Below are 13,036 nucleotides of genomic sequence, written 5' to 3'. Positions count from 1 at the left end.
ATCCATCCACTCTTCCTTCCATCCACACTTCCTTCCCTTTTTCCGTCCATCAATTCTTTCTTCTATCCATTCATCCTTCCCTCCTTCCTTCCTTCCCTCATTCCTTCCTTTCTTCCATCCTTTCTTTCTATCCATGCACTCTTCCTTCCATCCACTCCTCCTTCCCTTTTTTCTTCCATCAATTCCTTCCGTCCTCTTAAACTATCACTTTAAGGTCTAAACTATCACTATCCGTTCATCCTTCCTTCCTTCTTTTCTTCCACCTTTTCTTCCTTCCATCCACTCTTTCTTCCTCTTTTCCTTCTATCAATTCCTTCCTTCCTCTTAAACTATCCCTTTAAGGTCAGAGCCATGTTATGAGGTCACACACCAAAAATCCCGAGATCCTCCAAAACACATTAGCAGAGACATGATGATCGTTCAGGTGATGAAAAAGTGAATGATTTAATAAATGGAGTGAATACTGCTGTCTTTCTTCTGCCTCCATAAAAGCAGTGGCACACCTTTACATCATCTGTCTGACTCAGCACTCATTAATCAGGCTTTCATCAGTTCCCACTGATGCACATCAAAGCTGTCTGATCTTCAGAAGAGTCTAGGAGTTTTGGAGACGTTTGGTTGTTTTGCTATAGAGTTTAGTGCTTTAGTGCCACACATCTGGCCACCTTGTTCATACACTCCTCCCACTCACTGGCCACATTTTTAGAAACCCCTACCCTTTACAGAAGCAACATACAAAACAACAGTAGCAATAAAAAATGAACACACCGAGGTAAACAAAGACTGGTAAACAAACTGAGGTAAACAAAGACTGGTAAACAAACTGAGGTAAACAAAGACTGAGAGTGAAGGTACAGGAGGGTTTCAAGGTTTGGAGAATGAGACTGAAGAGCTGGCGTGTGCAGCGGGTGTGTGATATTCGTGGGCTATGGTTTGGGGTGTGTTAGTGTATAGAGGAGTCTTTGTATGGAGGCTTTAAAGGAAATCGTCCCTTCATGTTGGTGTGTGTGCGGAATAGGGTGTGTGTGAGGGCGGTGGGGGGGTGGGTTGGTTTGGCACAAAAAAACTCTGTTCTGTAGATGTGAGGTACCTGTGTGATGTCGGTGCTGTGCTGATTTGTAGGCGCTCTGACCGCAGCCATCCTCCACCCACTGAGTGAAGAGTCCAAACATCACTGGGCTTTCTGCTTATGACCTCCAAGAGTCAGACAGGAGTGGAGATCAGAGCTGCACCATATGAACACCATATCACACTGCCATTATACTACATTATACTGCCTTGTGCATCAACGTACTGGCCTTACTACCTGTGCATCCACTCACTGGCCAGTGTATTAGAAACACCAACCTTGTGCGTCCACACACTGGCCACTATATTAGAAACAACTATTTTGTGCTTTCACCCACTGGCCACTTTATTAGAAACAGCTGCCTTGTGTGTCCACTCACTGGTTATTTTATTAGAAACACCAAACTTGTGCTTCCACTCACTGGTCATTTTATTAGAAACACCAAACTTGTGCTTCCACCAACTGGCCACTTTATTAGAAATCTCTGCTTTGTTATACCATTCACTGGCCACTTTATTAGAAATCTCTGCTTTGTTATACCATTCACTGGCCACTTTATTAGAAATCTCTGCTTTGTTATACCATTCACTGGCCACTTTATTAGAAACCCTGACTTTGAGCTTTCACTCACTGGCCACTTTATTAGAAACCCTGACTTTGAGCTTTCACTCACTGGCTACTTTATTAGAAACCCTGACTTTGAGCTTTCACTCACTGGCCACTTTATTAGAAACCCTGACTTTGAGCTTTCACTCACTGGCCACTTTATTAGAAACCCTGACTTTGAGCTTTCACTCACTGGCCACTTTATTAGAAACCCTGACTTCGTGCTTCCACTCACTGGCCACTTTCTTAGAAAATGTACCTTGTGTTTTTACTCACTGGCCACTTTATTAGAAACCCTAACTTTGTGCTTCCACTCACTGGTCATTTTATTAGAAATCCCTGCTTTGTTATCCCACTCACTGGCCACTTTATTAGAAACAGCTACCTTGTGCTTCCATTCACTGGCCACTTTATTAGAAACCCTGACTTTGCACTTCCACTCACTGGCCACTTTATTAGAAACCCTGACTTTGCTCTTTCACTCACTGGCCACTTTATTAGAACTTCTACTTTGGGTTTCACTCACTGGCCACTTTATTAGAAACCTTTACCTTGTGTTTTTACGCACTGGTCACTTTTGCACATGGCTGCATTTTCCTTGTTTTCCCAGTTCTGTAGGTACGGCTTAGGGCTACTTGTTTATTTTGGCCTTCGAATGGAAGCAGCTGAGCTGGCACTAATGATCCACCAATGGAGTCCAGTTTTCACCACCACATCATCATTAGAGAGAGAGAGAGAGAGAGAGAGAGAGAGAGAGAGAGTGGAAGGTCTCTGTGCCTCTCTTTCATTAGCTTGCACTTGTTCTGCTTTAATTGAGTCCTCAGGGCGTCCTGACCACTCCACTTTTTCTGCTACCATCTCCACACACCTGAGGCACATAATCAAGTCTGACTGCAGACCTACAGGCCTGGGTGACTGATAACTTTTTTTTTTTTTACTTAATAAATTATAAACAGAAAGATCGGGGTCACAGGCATTATTTTGTACAGTTCCACTGTTCTTCCAATCTTAGACAAATGGAACAACATGGCAACCACCCAGTAGCACCCTACCAACCAAGATTTGAAAGAGCACAAATGCCGTTGGGCTTTTGACATCAGTGAAAAAAAATATTTATTTATGTTATTTAATGAGACACTTTCCCAAAATTTGGTTATTGACGATGTTTGGGATTGCCTTTGTATAGAAAATATTTTCTCAATAAAGCCTACCTACCAGCTCCATAGCAACCATGTGGGAATTAAAAAAAATGCCATTCTCTTCTAGATTTAATCTATGCAAACCAACCATTCAAATCTGGAATAACATAACAACCACCTAGCAACACCTTAGCAACCACCTGCACCATAAAACCTGGGAATGGTTTGAAGAAGCGGATTGCCCTATTACATAGTTACATAAAGTAAGTGAGTTGTAGTTCCTCATTTTAAGTTGACATTAAGCAGAACTAGTTCCACTTGATGTTGGCATCTAGCCAATGTAAAGCCACTCCCTGCAGCACAGAAATCGGTAACTTACTCTTACAGCCTTCAACACTGAGGCCAGGACACTGCACCACATAGCAGAAGGTAGCCTGGGGGAATGACTACATGTTGATGGTGCTCAGTATGCAAATAAATGATGGCAGGAGCCAATGGGAAAGGTGTAGGTTTTACTCATTAAGGTTGTACTGCACAAACATAAAGTCCACTCAAAAGGTCGGCATATTTTACAGACACTTTTCTTAGTTTATCAATGCAACTGACCAGCCAATAAGATACAATAATAAAAGATAGAATGTATGAATCATGAAAATAAAATGAAATAAAACACAATAAAATAAATGTAAAATATAATCAGAGGTATATATGTATTGATAATATTTCTAGTCGGGCTGAATGCAAACAGATACTCCTCATAGCACCGTTCCAACATCTAGTGAAAAGCCTTTCCAACAGAGCAGAGGAGAGGCTGTTTTGTCTTTACCCCTTTAAGACCCTTTGAAATCATGAGCAGATGTCTGCAAGCGTTAACAACACTAGTCTAGATCATTTAGATGGTCACATTAAGAGGATGCATTTATTTAGATGACAAACTGTTCATCAGCGAAAGGGCCACAGTCTCAAACTGTACTCCAGCAGAGTTGAGCTATAAGAGAGGGGTTTCAGATAAAGTGGCCAGTAATCTGAGGGTACATCAAAGAACAGATATCCCCTGTGATCTGCAGTGTGAGAGGATTGCTCTGGTAGAAAACAGGCTCTCACCAGTCCGCACCCTGGCATTAACAGGTCCAGCAGTGCTGGTCTGATTTGGATTCTTTTCCCTGCGGATCTGTGTGTGTGTGTGTGTGTGTGTGTCTTTATAGAGGAAACAGTAAAACAGCATTTTGATCAAAGCAGTCCAGCAGGAGTTTTGTGTAGCTCTAAGTGTGAGACATACAGCTTCACTTCACCATAAACAGAGTTGTCTACACCAATGTGCATGTGTAAAACTGCCAACACACACGCGCATGAGAGTATCTGAGGACATCCCAATTCCAAACATGAACCAAATGATTCTTCCTGACAAAACAGTCTGTCCTGGTGTTGGAGGTACATTATTCTCCTGTTCTCTGAAACCCAGTTCTTAACCTGAAGACTTAATATTTCATCAGTATCCGCGATAAATGATCCAGTATCCTCTATAAATTATTCAGTGTCTACTGTTAATAACTTAGTATCCACTATGAATTACTCAGTGTGTACTATGAATTACTCAGTGTGTACTATAAATTATTCAGTGTGTACTATGAATTATTCAGTGTGTACTATGAATTATTCAGTAACTACAAATATCAGCATGCACTTGTAATCATTCTGTAACTAGTCAGTAACCACTTTGAATTATTCAGTATTTAAATGAACTCAGTCTTCACTATGAATTATTCAGTATTGACTATGAGTAATTCAGTATCCACTATTATTACTTTACTATGCACTACAAATTACCCAGGATTCACTATGAATTATTCTGTATCTGCTATAAATCATACAGGCTTCATTATGAATGATTCAGTATCCACTTTACATTGTTTAGACACCACTATGTTTTTTTCAGTACCTACTATGACTTATGTAGGGTCTATAAATATCTCCATACTATAAATTAATCAGTATCCACTATGGATTATTCTCTATCTACTATAAATTAGTCAGTATCCACTACAAATTATTCAGAACCAACAATATATGTTTCAGTATTTTCTGAGATGTATTAAGTATCCACTATTAATTAGTCAGTATCCACTGTGGATTATTCTGTATCTGCTATAAATAATTCATTATCCACTATGATTTATTCAGGATCCACTTGAATGAATTTTTTTTAGAACTATGACTTATGTAGCATCCACTATAAATAAGTCAGTATCCACTGTGAATGATTCTGTATTTACTGTAAGTATACTATATATAGTCAGGATCCACTGTGAATTATTCTGTACCTACTATGAATTATTCAGTATCCACTACAAATTATTCAGGATCCAGTATAAATTATTCAGTATTCACTGTCACTTATTTAGCAATAAATTAGTCAGTATCCACTGTAATTTGTTAGTAGTAGCTACAATAAATTACTGAGCTATGAAATATTCAGTGTCCACTGTGAATTAATCAGTAGCTTCTATAAATTAGGGGTTCTAGCAAACATTATGTGGAAGTTACAAAATTCATTTAAGGACATGAAAATGACTCCAAACAGACCATTTTTGTCACCTTATTTTATCATATAAGATTTGTAAGGTTTTAACACCAATGTTCTACAGTTGCGAGAGTGAGAAGGGCTTATGAATATCTTCAGCTTGTGGGACTGCTGTGTTTTCCTACTAGAGGCTAAAGATCAGAATATCCTGCAGATTTATGTTTTCGGTGAAATCATTTACAGGACAGGTGAGACAGCTACTGCCAACTCGCAGAGATTAAAGGTTGCCGCTTTACTTTAAACCGCTAAACACTTTTCAGCCTTAAAATGGTAAATCATAATTACACAGTTTCCCTGTTTACCCCAAACATAGCCAATCAGCCAAGAAGACACATTTGCTGTCAGATGTTTTGCCTCATTACTTTTAGCCCTGGGGCTTCGGACTACATGTTGCTGCTATATAGAATCATGGGCGTCTTTTCCACTGCTGAATGGTTCTGCGCTTGGAGGCTAAATGTTTCTGGTGGCTTTTCCACACGGATACGGTTTGGAAATGAGCATTTACAAACAAATAAGGGGTTAAAATTAATATAGCAAAGGGTAAACACTTACATTGACCCATACATCTTTTTTTCCAAGCATGGTTCTTTAAGGAAACCAAAAGAGGTTCTTCAGTGCATTGCTTAAAGAACCATGTATCATCTAAGCAGTCCAAGTAGTTTGAGGCAAGTGTGCGATGGCTTAAACTGGTGGAACCGTTCTGGTGGTTCTCCTGCTCAGATCATTTATACCTGCAGTCTTTTCATGGTAGAGGGTGGATCATCTTTAAGACAACTGTGTAATCAGTCCTCCTTTAACCCACAGAGTCAGGGAGTTCAGCAGAGAAAGAGCCGCAGTCTGTCTCTTTACATTAAATCAATAAACAGTTATTTACTCTCTCCCTCCCTCTGCCTCTCAGCCTGAGCAGATTTCCACTTTGATCTTTCAGCAAAATGAAAAATGCCTTGAAGGTCAAACAAGTGTGTGATTCTTGGACACACACTCACACACACACACACACACACACACACGTAAGTGTGCTTCCAGAGAACACTACATGAGCAGCTTTACCATATAGGTTTGGATGTCTGACAGAATGCAGGGCTCATAAACTAAATTAAAATCAATGAATCAAGTTCATCAAGTTCTGGTCCACTATAAAAAATAATTATCCACTATCCAGTATGAATTATTTTTCACCTACATATCTACTAAACAGTGCTTTTTATTTATTGATCAAACACACTCTCTAATTCTTTGATGTGGCTGTATGCAATCAGATTCACAACAATGTTTCATTGTTAGTGTACAGCTTTCCCAGAAGAGTAGAGACTGTTACAGCAGTAAACAGGAACACACTTCTGGCTAAGACCCTAGATTTCAGGAGAAACACTGGAGAAGCTGGTGTCCACATACTTTTTTTTGTTTGTTTGTATTCAGGTTACAACTTTCATTATTTTCACAAGACTTATAATAAGTAATAAATGCATTTTCTTCATATTTAACCTTATATTGGACTAAGAATCACTTCTTGTCCACACTGGGCTCAGATTACACAACGTTCAGGTAGAGCTTTGTTTTCCTGCGCAGATTACCTCATGTACTGTTCGAGATCACAGCCACTGTGTTATTACAGCTATTTCAGTCTCCAACCCGTGCTATTAAAACACAGCGCTGGCTCAAGAGGCTTGGCTGCTGGACTGTGACAAACAAGGACCGGCCCGGGGGTCATCCAGGGCCACTCTGAGCCTCGGCCGTGTGAGTTCTTTACTTAATATTTCCCAAAACCTTAAACTTAACCGGTAAGGCTTCATCTCCCCTGCTGAGGCCTAATCTTATGTAACAGTCCTACTTACAAAAATCTCTCAGAGGGAACTAATGGTCCTCGTTAATGCCGAAATTATACGATTTTATGGACAAATTGATTCGCTAGACCCACCAGTGAGGTAAGGACAAGCAGTGCGTCTGCAGTGGTTCTAATAAGCCCTCGTGTACTTTTTAATGCTGTTGTCTTAAGCACTTTTCTACTTTTTCTTTCTTTTATTTACCTCAAGTAACATTTATTAGATCAGCCCTATGAGGGGTGAAGAAACGGTAGACAGGTCTGTTTATACGCTGTAAGAATGTTCAGACTGAGTTTAATGTAGCAGTTCCAATTATAGTTATACCTGACTGCTGATACAGCTGTATTACCATACTCTGCTTGCTTGCTAGTTAGCAAGCTAAGGGTTACACAGTTAGCAACAACAAAGCAAAGGCAACCCAGATTGCAATCAGTCATTGAATAGATGTTAGATGTTAGATGTTTTTTCACATTTAAATAGCAACTGATATATGTGAATACATCTACGCGATGGACGTGGTGGTCTCGAAATGAGGCGTGTTCAGGTCTGTTTCTCGGCAATGGAAAACACAAGGGCGCCACTGACTGAAAACAACAGTCAACAGTCAGACGTTCATTGCTATCCTGGCAGTGAATTGTCAACACAGGCGCGTGCCCAATGCGCATACACCCCTGCTTTACACCACTGAAATAGCAACCCACCAAAGTCAGACCGCACTTGGCTCTTAAAGGGAATGGCAAGTGACCCGCTGATTAGTTTACTGTGTGTTACACCCCAAACACACCTGTGATTAATGAAGAGACTAAGTACATGCATTTTGTGCATTTCGAGCTGCGCAAGGTGCACTTTTCCTGCCGTTGCGATAGCAAAGACTCACTGACGCCCTAAATCAAGCTGTGCGGTTCACAGCTCGCCTAACAATCGCTGAAATGGGGCACTGGGAGTGTTAAGGGGTTAAACTGTTAACATTGCCCTCATTGTATCAACGACCCACCTGACGTTGATTCATCCCCACTTTGGCACCCTGAATTTACACTAAATCAACACTGAAATTTTGACCAAAACTCAAGATTTTAAATCCTATTACTGCAGTAAAATAAGTTAAATCAGCCCTTCTTTATGAACAGCTCCTCACTGACTCGCATATCTGCTGTTTCTTCCTCAGTGTATTTTTACTATCAGTAAAACAGAGATCATCCCTGTGGTTCTGCTGTATTACAGGGTTTCTTTCTTAGCCACCCTAAAATTGACATTTAAGTCGCAAAACCTCAAAACGTCAAAGCTGAAATTTGTAAACCCAGCTCCGAGTCTGTCAAGCTCAAGGCACATTCAGCCTACTTGCTGCACAAAATGCAGAAGAAACTCTGATGTGGCTCCAATGAAGCCAGAAAGAACATCTACTGCAAGAGGCTGCAGTGAAATGCTCCAAAATATCAGATATAGCGCAGCAGACAGTGAGAGATGCTAACACGAGGTTACCCAGATAGCCTTCAGCCATCGAATAGATGTTTTAATATTAAACTGTCAGCATTAACTTTCCTTTGCATCATGAATTAATATTTAAATATTCGAAATTTTCACATAAAATCCACAGACAACAACACTACTTTAATCACCTTAAAAATCCTGTTATTGCAGTAAAATAGGGTGAATTAGAAATACAATTGCAGTACATTTATATAAATAAATACATTTGCACACACACACACTTGTCCCAACATGTTGTACTGCTCACTAAAAGTTACTTTTATGGTGCAAAATGTGAAGCTTGAGAATAAAAACTACCAAAGCTAAGAGGATGTAATGTGATCACAAAATCACAATGATGTGCTACATACTGATACGTATAAAATACTAGAGACCTAGACTTGAGTAAAAGTACAAGTGCAAAAAAGTGGTTTGAGTAGAAGTGCTCTTTAAGCTCCAGACTTAAGTGAAAGTACTAAAGTATTCTGCATTGTTTGTACTTTAGTATTGCAAGTAGTTTATTCTACAATTTACTGCTTAAGTACTGAAAATAAAAGTACAAGTATTGTTCTGTAGTTATTACAGAAAGCCGTCAAAAGGCTGAATATCAGTGTTTATATTATTTTAAATGCTCAGACTGAAGGACTGTCACAGTTCCTTTCTGCTCAATGTTGAGGCAGCTTCAGCAAACCCGGTGACAGCGCCATCTAGCACTCTGGCATCGTGATAATGTGGGTTTGTAATGATTCATACTATTTTTATAATTGTAGCGAGTATCGATGCAGCACATAAACACTGTAATGGAGTAAAAGTATTAAACTCATCCAAAATATGTAGTGAAGTAGGAGAAATAAATACTCCAGTAGATACAGATATACAGGGTGGGCCATTTATATGGATACACCTAAATAAAATGGGAATGGTTGGTGATATTAACTTCCTGTTATAAGTGGTCAGAAACTTGTAAATAACTCATAAAAGAATAAAGTTATGTTAAAAGCAAGCACACCATTGTTTTTCGTGTGAAATTCTCAATAAGGTTGATGTGTCACATCACCCTCTTCCCATTGAAAAAAACTAAAGTTGGACTTCAAAATGGCTGCCATGGTCACCACTCATCTTGAAAAGTTTTCCACCTCCCATATACTAATGTGCCACAAACATGAAGTTAATATCACCAACCATTCCCATTTTATTTAGGTGTATCCATATAAATGGCCCACCCTGTAGTATGTTAGTACTTAAATACAGTAGTGAAGTAGTTCTACTTCCTTACTATACATCTCTGGCTACATACAATATATTTTACCCTGCATGAGATTGATCCCCACTTGTCCCTGTATTCATGTTCATGCACTTAATTCATGCTCCAAATCAGTAAGTCCAGCATATGTCTGGCGACCTGACAACCTGTTAAATGTTCAACTCCAGCTGAAAAGCTCCTCTCGTCATTTTTAACAAGGCAACCAATAAAATGAGAGTCAATCTAAAGCAGAGAGGCAGGGCTGAACACTGGGACAGATGTGCTCATGTTTGTGATTAAAAATGCAAATGAATTCAGCATCCGTTCAAAATCTGCAAGGTTTGGTTATGACCCTGGAGAAACAGACCCCTCCGCGCTGGCGCTATCATTGTGAATAATTGAATGCAGAAAGGTGCTGATGTGTCTCTTTGCTAGTTGCTGTGTTAGCGCTCGCTTGCTTATTTTTACGTGGACTGAGTAAGAGGAATTCAACCTGCTAGATTTTCTCTCCTCCACGCAGTAAGTGCTAGTCTGTAGTCTGTCCATTCAGAGATGATTTGGTGATGTTGTGAACTCAGTGCTTCGGCCAAGACAAGCTAGGCTTTCGTCCGTGTTGGAGAGACTTCCAGACATGTTAACTGCCCTCTTGTTGGTTGTACTGAAGCCCAGTGAAGATTTTTGAGGGAGGTTGAAAACCGGCGAGCGTTCTGTTTAACGTTGCAGGTGGATGTTCGATAACGCTTTTAATTAGAACCGGACATGGCGACGCAGTGACTGTGATAAATGTGACAAATGTCAGTGGTTAGAGCGCCGGGCTATCGATAACAGAGTTTGTGGGTTTGATTCCCGGGCTCGGCAAGCTGCCACTGTTGGGCCTTTGAGCAAGGCCCTTTACCCTCTCTGCTCCCTGGGTGCTGAAGTCGGCTGCCCACCACGCTGGGTGTGTGTGTACTCACTGCCCCTAGTTCACTAGTGTGTGTGTGTGCGTGTGTGTGTTCACTACCACAGATGGGTTAAATGCGAAGGACACATTTTGCTGTACAGTGTACAGTGACAAATACGTGCACCTTTACTTGTACCCTTACCTTTAAAATGAAAAAAGTAGCAGCAATCTAATCATGAGACAAATGACAATGAGACAAATCTCAAATCTCACACATTTTAGAGAAAAGGTCATTAAAGAGTAAAAGTCAGGGGATGGATAATACAAAAAGAAAGTCCAGGTCACTGAACCTTCCATGGAGTTCTGTTAAATCCATCCTTAAGGAATGGTAGGTGTATGGCACGTGTAAATCTGCCTAGAGCTCACAAACCAAGAAGGAGACTACTAAGAGAGGCCACCTTTATGGGAGAGCGGCAAAGAGAGTTAGGTCTCGACTACAGTTCACCCAAAGGTATGTAGGAGAGGTTTTAGGCCATCAGACTTGACGCTTACAATGTTACAATGTTTACAACACCACAAACACACCATCACCACTGTGAAGCACAGTGGTGGCAGCATCATGCTGTGGGGATGTTTCACGGCAGCAGGCCCTGGAAGGCTTGTTTAGGTAGAGGGTAAAATGAATGCAGCGATAACCAGGGAAATCCTGGAGGAAAATCTGATTCAGTCTGTAAGAGAACTGCCACTTGGGAGTAGATTTATTTTCCAGCAAGACAATGACCTGACGAATACAAGGAAAGCTTCCCAGAAATGGTTTAAAGAAAACAAGGGGAATGCTCTGGAGTGTCCGAGTCAAAGCACAGACCTCAACCCAATAGGGAAGTTTTGGCTGGACTTGAAAAAGGCTGTTCATGTTTCCTTTGCAACTTGATAGATATTGAACCTTTTTAAAAAGAGGAATAGAGTAAAATTGCAGTGTCCAGATGTGCAAGTCTGATTGAGACCTATTCACACAGACTCACAGTACTGTGACTGGCTAAAGGTGCATTTCCTAAATATTGACTATATTTTTATTTCATTAAGAATATATAATATAAAGTAGTATAAGGGGAAACATGCAAGGGGGAGAATACTTTTTATTGGTACAATAAGGCACTGTAGGTACAATTAGGTGAATCACCATATTCTTTTAAACTCTATAAAGGTTCATATGTCAATATTACAACACAAAACCAACAGCATTCTAATGAGGAGTAATAACAGTGTGTATTTTCTGATTCATATTAAGTACAGAGATGCAGATCTATTGCCTAATGGCATTTTTCCATTGTCGTACACTGGAATTCTCATTCTAATCTACCTTATTGTAAATATTATAGCAAAATACCTCACAAATAAAGAACATGATGATAATAAACCGCCCCCAACCAAAAAATCAGATATGAATATGTAAATCCGGCCTACCAGTCCCACTCCAGCCCTTCTTCCTCTTTTGAAGCAGTAAAGACCACAGCACTGATGTTCTCACAGTGTCTCATTAAAGAGCGTGAGATATGGCTGCTGTTATTGCTCAGCAGGGTTTATGACCTGCGTGTTAACAGCAGTGTTCTCCTGGAGGGCTCTTTCTGAGAGATTACTGCAGTTTTGGGGTTTGAGACCGCAGAGAGAAATCCAATCAAATGTGTTTTAGTCCTTGAGGAAAGAAAAATACCCTCGAAATGAGTCGGCAATTTTCGGCTGCTGTAGACGGATCTTTGCACTTCCTGCTGTGTGTGTGTGTGTGTGTTTCACTGTATGAACTCTACAGAGTAGTTTATACTGGCAGGTGGACATCCAGACTGACCATGGCTTTCAAATTCCTGAAAGCTTGGGATTAGTGTCAAAATGTGTGTGTGTATGTGTGTGTGTGTGTGTGCACTGAGGTCTCTGCAGGGACAAAATCCCCCCAGGATGATGAAAACATGAGTGTTTGGTGGTTTAGCAGCTCTATAAATGCCTTCTTCTCCCAAAACAGCAGCATTTATTAGAAAAAGTAAAAAAGCTGAACTTTTTGTTGCTGCAATATATTATTAAACACATGGCCAAAGGTTTGTGGACACCTCCTCCTCCAGAGTTTCCCATGAAATTTAAGGGTATTAATAGGGAGTTTTTCCTTCTTTGCTAAAGTAACAGCCTCTAGTATTCTGGGAAGGCTTCACACTAGATGTTGGCACGTTCATGTGAGG

This window comes from Salminus brasiliensis, chromosome 23 (genome assembly GCF_030463535.1).
Source record: "Salminus brasiliensis chromosome 23, fSalBra1.hap2, whole genome shotgun sequence".
NCBI lineage: Eukaryota > Metazoa > Chordata > Actinopteri > Characiformes > Bryconidae > Salminus > Salminus brasiliensis.
Note: the sequence above shows the minus strand (reverse complement) of the source record.